A 12,483-nucleotide genomic window follows, 5' to 3' on the forward strand; every position below is an offset into this window, starting at 1 on the left:
AACAGAACGATCTCATTATAAGTATTTTTCTCCATAACTTTAGTTCTGGTATAAATTGGTTGCTATTGATTACCACAGAAAAGAGAGGATTGATTTATCAATGAATTTTTCCTACCTATCCACAACACGTATATATAAGTATATTTATTTTTATTATGCTTATTCTACACCTAGGTAATTTTCACAAATTCATCGTACCTTAATCCCAATGTAGATTCATGTCTACAAAGTTCTCATTTATAATTTCCACATGTAAACATGTGGCATACACATAACACAAATTGCTACTTGCAAAAAACTATTTAGATTATATGATTTCTAATGTTGCAGAGTAATAATCCTTCATCATCCAAAAATAAACACACCCACACTATTATCATTTAAAATTCATCATAATTAGAGGAATGTAATCAAAATCCTAACCGAGATTTCTTTTTGGAAAATTACTCAGGAACTTAGCACGTTCCTCCCAACCATGATGTGACTCTACCAGTTCCCCCTGACATAATATTTGCTTGCCACAGGAATCAACAAACTTATTGATTCCTAGGTGGTTTTTTTTATAATTTTTCTTCCCTAAAGAGTTTAGCAACCTCCTGCTTTTGGGTCTACCAACCTGTTGCGGCTTCAGAATTCCACTGGCAAAACATGGGGGATAACCACTCGGTCCAGACCTTGAGACAACTCATTTTCAGTTTAAAGCGGTGGTTCCAACTAGGGATAATGGGACCAGTTTCCCAATGTGGGTTTTAAGATGAGAGTGGGTGGTTCATGAGTGTTTTTGAAATAGAATAATGATAATCCAAGTGACTTATTCTATGATGCAATTTCTCTATCTTAACTTATTCTAATATAAACCTAGGTGTTCTTGCATGGTATGCGATATGCAAATATATCCTTTTAACATGTAATAATAAATATTGAATACAATTAAATGGACATGATAACGTAAAAGATAATTCTTTTGACTAAATAGTTAGTCAAAGGAATTTATAAAATATATCGCATGTCTAATGAGTTATATATGAAAATCAAAACATTAGTTATGGCATCAATACAAAAGTGCAATTAATGCTTCACAAAAACAATAAATCTGACATATAATTCATGAAAAGAAAGTTTTTCCACTAAGTAAATGTTAATAGAATTATGCATACATGATAATAGTACTAGATGTATGATGTCCTGGTCATTTGACAAATGACATAGACCAAATTATTCCTTCAAATCAAATTGTCTCCCAAGAATACAAAAGTGCATCAACAAAGGAAAGTAGTCTGATATCTAAAAGAAAAGATCATGTTCCATCATTTCACCAAAGCATTCACAAACTTACAATAGTGAATTCTTTACAAATGTCTTTGATAACATTCTGGACCCTTCTCTAAATGCATGAGAAGGGTATAAATACTATTCTAACTAAGTATGAAAAACTAGATTATACAAAATTTGAGAAGGTTTCAAACAACCTTCCTCTGACATAGGTAACTAACTCCAAAAATAAACAAAGATCAACTAAACAGAACTAAGAGGATGAACTTATGTCTACCAGCTTGTCCTTTAAATCGCAAATATCGATCATCGGTTGAATTTGAGGAGGTGGCCTGAAATGAGATTTGAGTTGTCCTGTAAAGATTGCATCGGCAAGAGGTGGCAACATCCTTTGAGTCTCATGGAGGGAACAATTAAGGGTAATGATATAGCTATGTGGCTTGACCAGATGCTTCCAATATGACTCCTAGTTAGTTTTGTAAATACATTTCTTTGTTTCCTCGCTTTTTCTTGGCAGCGTTTACTCAGAGCAGTTAAGTCAGTCATTTCTTTCGAATTACCCTCCTTCATGAGATTGGTAGTGAACAGGGTATGATTTACTGCCTTCATGATGTTCTTTGATACTCCAGCTACCCTCACAACTACCATCTCAGCCTGTTTTATCCTAGCATCCAAATCAGTGAAGAGGATGTCTTTGTGAGTTTCCTCAATCTTGGGTAGACTGGCCTTCTTTCCCTCTTCTGATTCTTGCCATTCAATGAAGTCAAAGATTTTGGTGTTTAAATCATTTGACTCCATTCTTTGGCTAATGGCTCTATTTGTGAGCTAGTTGTTGGTAATCAGATAGGGAGTGATGTGTGACAACTTTTGGCAGAAATACTCTTGCTGCTTGACTATAAGAGAATTTAGTTCTAGAGCCTCTTTGATGAATTCCTCAGCAGAAGGAACATCCTTGTACCTATCCAAGGATTTTTGTAATTCCTGGAGCTGCATGTTTTTGGCTGATAAGTTGGCTTCATGGCTTTTTTTCAAGACTTCCATGTCCTGTTGCAATTGTGCGAGCTGCTTAGTTGCCTGCTTGTTTGTGCTTGCTTTTTCTATCTCGAGCTCTTGTTCAAGCTGTGAAATTATTTCATCCTTTTCCTTTAGCAGAGTAGACACCTCAATAGCCTTATCCATAGTGGCTGACACGTATGCTCCTGTGAACTGTGACAGTCTAGTCAAGTTCTCGATCGGATTAAAAGGCATGTCCTTCCAAACAATGTCCATTAGCTCATCTCTAGGTGAGAATTTGGGTGCATCTACCCTTCTCCTTTTCCTTTGCCTTCGGACTACAACCTTGTGGAGAGGGCTATATAATACATCAAGTGGAGGTATCTCCATCACTTTCAGAACAATTTCTGATGTGGGTAGAGCAGGGATGATTTCAGTATGCTGGGATGTTGTTGCTTCTTGATCCATAGGTGTAGATTGTTCACCGACAGACTTGGGCTCTGTATCTTGATGAATTTTTAGAGGAGTCTTGAATTCCTCTGTTTCTTGAGTATTTGGAGCTTTGGGGGTGTCTTGCAATTTCTGATTGAATTGATCCCATTCCTGCTCCAAACTAGTGCCTTGGGCTTCTGAAGTTGTCTCTGTGGTTGGAGTATCCATTACATGTTTCTCAGCTGGCTTCCTGATGGACTTAGCCGTATTGTCTACATCCTAGACTTTCCCTGTGTCTATTGTATTCTCAGTGTTTACCTATGAGTCCTTTTGAGAGCTACGGGCTATGCTATTGATAGTGTTACTTGGGGTAGGCTTATCCTTGGGCTTTAATAGATGCATTGGAATGACCCGAAGCCTCGCATTCCTGAATTCCTGAAATCTTTGAAAATCTTTGAGTTTCAGGTTAGCCTTTTTCCATTGAAGCACTTTCTCGAAAGAAACTGCTGACTGTAACAAATCCTCGAAGTAATTATCTCCATGATTGTATGCCTTGAGCTTTGGTCCTGTAGTGATATTGTATGCCACTTTGTTTGGATCGAATTGCGTTGTAGGCAATGTATGAAGCTTAAGGGATTCCATTTGTGCTGATTCCTTAGTAGCGTGACCAAAATTAGCTAAAGTAAAAGAGCCACATTTGATAGGGATAGTAAGCCATAATGACTTCTTGCTATATTTTAGAACTTCAGTCAAGCACTTTCCCACAGTCTGATAATCAATATCCCTTGCTAATAGCTTATCAGAAACATATAAGGGAAGGACATGTGGATACATAGTGCTACCAAAAACGTGAATGTAGGTGAACCATTCCTTAATGAAATACTTTCCTATGGCAAGCAGGTCTGCTATAGCTTCTTGGAAAAACTTAGGGGCTTTCTTATTGAAAATCATTTAGTGTAGGGGCAGCACGATAGAATGAAATATCTTGTAGAAGTGAGGTATGTAATGCAATTCCCATATTTTTTTATGACTGAGATGGATTGGGTAAGGATCTTGTATGGTTCATTTCCAACCCATGGTTGGAAATGTCATGGAAAAACATATAACATCCATAATATAAGCACATAAATAGAAGGGAGGGAGGTTATCTAAAGCGGAGGCTTTCTTTTGCTGATATTGATTAATGGAGGTGGCTAATTTGTTAGATAGGATAGAAGGCCAATTCATGATATACGAATTAACACATGCATCGATCAAGGGAATCCATTCTATTGAAAACTTAGTGTTATTTGGTAGTCCATATAGTCTACATAACATTGCTACTACATAATTATAGGGGTTTTCCAAAGAGTCTATTACATACATACCCGATTTGTCATAATTGAATTTGTTGTCTAACATTCTCCAAGTCTGAATTAACTAGAAGTGGTATCGATTATTCTTTGCAAAGTTAGCCATAAATGTGCTATCGTAGATTTCCATCGGGTCAGCTATGTGATACATAGCCTTCAAGTCTTCTGCCCTGAACGATCCTATGAGCTCCATCCTTGAATTCTTGAACTGCCTATCTTCAATGATAAGGTTTTCGACCACCCATCTAATCATGTTTGTGTAGGGAAGGATTTTGTCTCTTTCTCCTATCCTATGAAGGAATGAACAAGAGGCATCCTTGCATTGAGGTTGTGAAGGCTTTGTCGACCCAGCTATTGCTCTCGTAACATTAATTTTAGGATTCTCGTCCTCTAGTCTGTTGTAAATTACTTCCCAAGATGTTGCGCCTAACCGTATCAACAGAGATAGGAGCCATCTCTGTATCCTTTGTCTCAACAATGGTCTTCTTAGTTTTCTTCTGCATCACCTTTCTTAAGAACATGTCTTTTGTCACTTGCCTGAAATAGACAAGATATATTAGCGCAAATGGTATCGAATAATTAAGACTGAAATCCTTAGTGAAATGACCTTGGATAGTGAGAAAGGTTTTTATGAGATATTCGATTATAACTACCCATAATGTGGAGAATGATTATCCTCCCTCGGGCTGCTAAACATTTAATAACCTATCAACTCATTTGTTCTTATTATTTAAAATGTAATTATTCATAATGCCTTACCTCCTTAATCACAGATCATGGTCTTTAAAGGGGTACTTTATAATGTTTATCAGACATATCGAGCAAAATGCGATTGCGAAATTCGCAATATCGCATTTCACAGATCATTAACGTTTGTCCTAAGGCATGTTGAACTTTTCTGCGAATTTTGAAATGCGATTGTGTAGTGACAAGATGGGATTATCACATCGGGAGACCTTTTCACATATCGCAATTTCATAAAGGATTTATAAAATAGTGATGTGAAAAAGCGTGATATGCGTTTTGCGATATAAGTTTTCTCCTTAGCTCATTTTGCAAGGTTTTGCTAAGTTTTTCTTTAGAGCTAGGCATTATTGTCCTAGGCTTAAAAATTTAAAGAGGGTCCCCATTTATAACTCAAATGCTAGCTATTGTTAGATAAAAATGGGGGGTTGTTTCGTAGTACAACAATTGGCGATTCACTTGGGAGAACTAGTTATCTCTGTGTAGCTTTCTGAAATTTCTAAAAACTTTCAAAGTAATTGGAGTTATTAGAATATTGATTTCATGAGTTATAAGGTAAACAACATTTCTCTTGAACCACCATTACTTACTCAGGCCCATCTTCTTAATTACTTCACCGTTGTAATGATAGAAATATAAATGTTAACACTAGTCAATAATAAGGTTTAAAATAATATAGTAGGTGCCTCCTAAATATTAGTTTTTTATTTTTTTACTCATTTATCACAGATAGAGCCTCTGCTGCTAGCTGGCATTCATAGCCTCGACAGGGTTACCTTTTAACCAACAATGATCCATTATCCCATCTGTATGAATTTTCAGATTTCAAAATGATATTCGTTTGAATTGAATCTCTCTTGGACTTTGTCCCTTCTTTTTTACCTTTTGAGTGTAATCTTTTTCCTTAAAAGCCATTGTCTAGGCATGGTAACCTACTGATGACAATGCCATTCAATGGTTGTAAATAAACTGAACAAGATGGCTCTTGATGAGACCCCTTGTCTTCTGATCAAGAAGATCATTGGCTATTACCCTGTTTTGATATGTAGTGTTGGTAATATCAGTTTTAATTACTTCCCTGTGAACATGGTAAACAAGCTCGTAATGAGACTATTTATCTTTTAAGTTTTTTATATTTTAGAATTACACTCTGAAAAAGGAAAATTTTAACAGATGGGGTGGGCCATTGGCCTTTTTAAGGGTTTTGGGTGATAATGATAGAGTTTTTAAGATATTGCTCTACAGGGAGTGCTTGCTAGGTTAAAGATTCTATTCTTGACTGATAACAAAAACTTCATATCCTATAAAGATAAGAGTTTTTTGTAAAATAAATGTTTTTAAGAAAGATTAATATTTTCCGAAGTGATGAAGTTTATTTTAGTACTTAAATGTCCTAATTGTTCCTTTTAACTCCTATTTTCTTATAAAAGCAAAAAATCGGAAATGTTATCAAAGACTTATTTTGAAAAGCCAGGCGTAAATACTAGTTAACCATTATTTTCCTAAAAATAAATATATTACAAAATTGGAAGAGGTTATCTCCCAAAAAAAGTAACTTTTCAACATTTTCCCATTAACGGGCAAAGAATATTTCCTACTAGACAAGTCTTGTAAAAGAAACATTGATTGTCTAATTTTTTCAATAATTTGAAAAGGGCCAAGCCACAGTCTTTGGAATTTGGTGTGTCTACCTTTTTCTTCATGTGCCTTGTCCCATTTCACAAATAATTCAGCTACTTCAAGGGACTTTTTACTGGTAGAAGTTGTATCAAAAGAAGGTTTGACTAATTTTTTATGATGGAAGTGGGTTGCTTTAGCCTATTCTCTTTCTTCTTCGAGTTTTAGAATTTGAAATTACCTATCCTGGAGAGAAGATGAAGGGCTTTCATTGATAAATTGTACTAGGGCAAGAGATGGGATTGCTACATTTGTGGGAAGAACAACTTATTTTCCATAAACTAAAGCAAAAGGAGAAGAACCAATAGAGGCTTTCTGAGTAATCTTGTTTTCCCATAGAGCAAATGTTAATGCTTTATGCCAATTCTAATGTTGTTGATAAATAGTTCTTTTGATAATTCTGATGATGTTTTTGTTTGTTGAGTCTACTAATCCATTACCTTGAGGATAATAATTAGTTGAATATTTTAACTTGAAACGTTGCTTAAGAGCGAATTCTACCATTGTATTCCTAGAAAAGTAAGATGCATTGTCAAACATTAATGTTGAGGGTAAGCCAAACTGGGTAGTTATGTACTGATCAATGAAATCTGTAATTTTTTCCATATTAGCTATATTTAATGGGAAAGCTTCTACCCACTTAATAAAGAAATTAGTAGCTATAAGGATATACCTACACTGCTTGGAAGAGTCAGGAATAATCTCACCAATTATATCTAATCCCCATTGTTCGAATGGTTGTTGGATGTTAACTGGTTGTAAAGGGAATGCTAGCTTTATTTCTATTTCGGCTGTAGTTTGACAAGTTTTTCACTTCCTTGCATATTCACGTGCATCTTTAAATATCGTTGGCTAGTAATATCTTTCATGCAGGATTTTGTGAGCAGTGGTATTTCCTCCAAAATGTCCTCTAGCTGGTCCATCATGTAATTCATGCAAGACCTTCTCAGCTTCAGGTTTCTCTAAGAATCTTAGCAATACTGAATCATAATTCTTCCTAAAAAATATGTCATTGACTGGCTCATACTAATTTTACTTTAATCTTAAATCTCTCTTTTTTTTATAACTAAGGTGCATAGGAGCATATCCATTTTTAAGATAAAACTTCAAATCAACATATTGTGATTATGTGTCATTGAGGCTTACCTCTGATATTTGCAATTCATTACCTTGATCTTCTTCTGATGGAAACTACTAAGCTCCTATTAATATCCTGCAAAAACCTTCACCCTTGACAATTTTAGCTGGTCAGATTTCTACCTCATATTCTTGGAGTGCAGTTGCCCAATTTGCTCTTTTGTCCCCTACTTCTCTTTGAATCAATAATTGTCTTACTACAGGGTAGGGTACAACTATCTTTGTATGGGTTTTAAGAAGAAAAGGTCTGAAATGCTTCAGAGTTTCAAAGACCATAAATTATTGCTTTTCTACAGCTAAATAATTTAATTCGATGCCTTGTAAGTTAGAACTAAAAAAGGAGATGGGTGCCTCGACATTTTCATTGTTCAGATGTGTCAAAACTACAGCATACGAAGTATCAGATGAAAAATTATATAATACAAAGGTTTTGAGATAGTCAGGAGTTGTTAATGAAGGGGCATTAATAATGGCTTTCTTTATCAACTCAAATGAACCTCTTTCATCCTTGTTCCATCTGAAAACTGCATTTTTTCTTATCATTCCTTGAAGGGGTAAGACTATTTGTGAAAAGTCTGGGATGAATCATTTATCAAAATTTATTTGGCCTAGCAATGATTGCATGGTTTTCTTATTGTGTCAGAGGGGAATTTTTCTATTTCTTGGACTCTATCAGGATCGAGGTAAATTCCTTTCTTGGATACTATAAACCCAAGGATTTTGCCTTCTGGTAAAGCAAAATAATATTTCTTGGGGTTTAATGAAATTCCATATTTCATGCATCTTTCAAAGATGTGATTGAGGTCACTTAAATGATTGTTCCTATCCTTGGAATATTCTGTGATATCATCTAAGTAAATAACAACCAATTTATTAATTAGACCTCTAAAGGTAATGTCCATAGCACATTGAAATGTGGCACCATCATTTATGAGTCCAAAAGGCATTTTCTGATAGTCATATGTTCCCCACTTGGTCTGGAATGTTGTCTTTAATCTGTCATCTAGATGCACAAGTATTTGATTATATCCTGAGAATCCATCTAGAAACAACATTAATTCAGAGCTTGCAACTAAATACAGTTCCTGTTCCATAGTAGGCAGAGGAAAATTATCCTTTTGGCAAGCTTTGTTTAGGTTTCTAAAATTGATACATGTACCATATTTGATACCCATTTAGAATGCCAGGCAGGGAAGATTATCTTGGCCTTCAGAATCTTGTCCAATTCTAATTTAATTTGACTCTTAAGGTTCAGGTGAATTTTTCGAAGCTTCTACTGAACTAGTTTTTCATTTGAAGTCATTAGTATGTGTGGTGAAGTAAAATAATCAGTGCGGACACGAATGATTTCCTTTAGCCCGATGATGGGTCTAGACACAACAGATGCATTCTATGGAATATTTCCTTAGGTTAGAATCAATCAAGACGACTTATGTTTTGGTCTTCTTATCCTGCTTGATGATCTCCTCGCTTGCTCGCGCCAACTACCTCTTGCTTCCTTCTTGAAGCACCTGAAACAAGTAAACAACAACAAACAACAAACATGACAATAGACAAATTGAAAATCAACCTACTTAACAAGTCAAGAAACATTAAACCATGAATGTATAATATAACAAAACATGTAGGAAATCAATCAATAGTTGCATATATTAATATCAAAGAGAGATTACAACCATTTGTATTAGCATTGCAGTCCTCCTCCGATAAGACCAGGTTCCCACACACTTTTGCTAGCATTCCATGATGGCCTCAAGCAACAATAGTTTTAAGGCTCTTCCCTTTAGGCTTCATTCCAAACCAAATCACACTTCTCCCTCACACAACCAGATAGCTACAACTTGTAATAGCTTGTTGTCTACTCCAAACCAAAATAGCATCAACACTCAACCAAAAAACTATCTTGTGCTTGGGAAGAAGGGAGGTTTATATAGGAAAGTTGGATGGGAGATGGATCCTCTTCTCATGGGAGAAGGGATTATCCCTTGAAGTAGTCCCATAATTATAGGGGAAAGGATTCCAAACTGTCATCCTCAACCCCATCTGGCCAATCCATTTACCAGACTTCCATTACGAAGCATTTAGAGCTAGAAGCTTTGGCTCCAAATTTAAAAAGCTTTCCAAAATAGGACTCACGCGACAAGAACAAAGCTCAGCCACACTTGTCGGTGTGTGGGATAGTGCTAATCTCTGCACATCGGTGTGGGGAAGACAAAGGTCAGTAGCGTTGGTCTTGTAAACTAGGCAAAACAGAAGTTTCAGGGAAAATGATGCAAAAGGGAATTAATCTTCTCATGAAGAGGGACACAATTGGAGTTTCTTTATGAAGGAAAAGCATGAGGGGTTCACTGTAGAGGTCCTCCAAGATCAAGGAATGGGAAGTATAGTGACAATGACAAAATGTTGTGTAACAGATGCCCCATAAAGTGTGAAGGTCGAGCTGGAGTAAGGGATGAAATTATTTATAAATCAATGTGGGGAACTGGTCTGCCATCGTATAACCTATAAGCAACTACAGATACATATACATAAAATGATATCTCTATCAAATGATACATGAATCATGGCATGAACACCCATCCATAGAATGATCATGTAAATGGATCCAGGTATGGGCATAGCCATCCATAGAAGAGTATCATAATGAAACCAAGGTATGGTCGCAGCCATCCGATAATGAAAAGGATCACATATGATAACTCATGGTCGAGTCAGAACCAGCCATCTGATAGAGACATGCATATCATAATGACAATGTCACACCACTTTGTAACCTGGACATTTTGAGATCTGAGTCTAGGTTCTTGCGCTCCAACACCTCCCAATCAAAGTACAGATTCTAACATGTGAATAGATGTCTTGACATTGAACATGCTAGAAAGTCGCTTGATTATGAGTCAATAATTTAAACTGTTAAAAAACACAAGAGAAACCACCAATAGTGATAATGGTCCTCAAGGTACTATCAACACAATCCACGAAATGTGAATAGAGGAACTGGAGTCGAACACCCGTGAAATCACTCGATCGAAAGCCAATGATGTGAACTTGTCGTCAAGTGTGAAGAACTTGCAATTAGGGCATGCAAGCTCTAAGGTACTAGAAGGGAGTCTCTCGTTCAACTTCCTGGATAATGAGTTGAAGTCAATAGAAAGTGACCATGTCGAAGGAGGGCCATAATGAATCCCACATCATCGACGCGAGACGAGAAGATGCAAAATGATTTTGGATGATACAGAGAATTAGAGGTAAGTGTAACTGTATAAGGACTACTCTTGAACATATCAGTGACACAAATGGAAGTTTGGCAGCTTTTGAATCCATAGGATCGGTGGTCATGATGACATGGCAGAGAGAAAATGGAAGGCAAAATGAACGACCCAAACCAGGAAGGTCAACGATACAAAGGAGGATGTCCCAACCTGATATGAAACAAAAAGTGTCATGTTCAAGAGTGAGTTGCCTACACAACTGATAGATTTCCAAATTTTCCCCCACCATCTCTGGCAGGTACCCCAATTATTTTTTAATCACAATCTTGAAGGGGATAGAATATGCTTACATTGTAAGTTCATCCTTTGGAAGAATTTGACCTAGTAAGCTTAACGAGCCCTAGGAAGGAGAATCTCATGTTCATCATGGTGATGAATCCGATGTTGTTTAATAGTTTAACAAGTCCAAAAAAGGTGTAACTCAATATGTTTTTCATGTTTAGAGAGTTTGAAAATGACACATAAAAGAAAAATCCACATGGTCCCTTTTCGTATATTTGTGTCTTTCGAGCCTGAAAAGTTAGAAAACAATACTCGAAAGAACCACTTGACCATTCAAGTAAAGGAGTAGCTTTTTCATAAATAGTGCCTCCCAGCCCGAAAAAGGGGTAAACTCATACTAGGCACACAATGTTTCACATATGTTAACGAGTTTGAAACGACAAGGGCCTGACCATATTTTCGCTTTTAAAGGGTCAGAAAAGAGCTGAAAGTGGACCCCCCATTTCTATTCTCTTTAGCGAGTCAAAAAGGGAAAAAATAGTCAGCAATATTTTCATATGAGTTTAACAAGTCGAGAAAAGAGCTGAAACGTGACTCATCATCATCGTTGAACATCCATCACCTATCGCTGCACAAGTAAGGTAAAGTGTATTATCGAGTCCTTGAGGAAAAATAGGTCAAAATATTTACAAAACCTAATATTTTCATGAAAAAATGAATAAAAGGGGGAAAAGTAAATATATTTTTACCATTTACCATTTTACCTTTGCTGTGAAGACTTTTTTCTCACTTTTGCCCTAATTGTTTTGGAGCAGATTGTGGGAGATCTGGGAGATCAATCGATAAGCTACCAGTTCCAGGTAACAGCCAAAGCCCTGAGCTCCATTTTTATGCTTTCTATTTCTAATTTTAGCCATTTTTTATATTTTTTGAGGAGGTCTTTGAAAATATTTTTCGCCCTCGGTTGGCGTGATTTCCAGTCACAGAATCGCACCGGACGGGGGTGATTAACAAAGCCATTAGCACCGATTGGTGCAATTATTTTTAAAACACATGCACCGATGCCATGCACAGGGAAAAACCCTATTTCTTCAAAACTGACCGTTTAAACTTGAATTTTTTGTGCCAAGGATGATTATTGACTCAAATTAATGGCTTTTGCAGGAGATACTCGCTTAAAATGGTGGACTGGAAAGAAGGGGAACATGAAGATGTTGACACCAAGGTAATGAATGAACCAAATTACCTAGAGGCTTTGAGGGCTTGTGGGCTCGTCAAATTCTTTTTGACGTCAGTGATGCGGGCCTAGCTCAAGTTGATTTGGTACCTGATTAGACTTTGTGACATTAATCGAGATATCTTTTCCATTGGGGACCAGAAGC

Source organism: Pinus tabuliformis, chromosome 7 (assembly GCF_031772625.1).
Source record: "Pinus tabuliformis cultivar Carrire ecotype Pingquan chromosome 7, CPIR1, whole genome shotgun sequence".
Lineage (NCBI taxonomy): Eukaryota > Viridiplantae > Streptophyta > Pinopsida > Pinales > Pinaceae > Pinus > Pinus tabuliformis.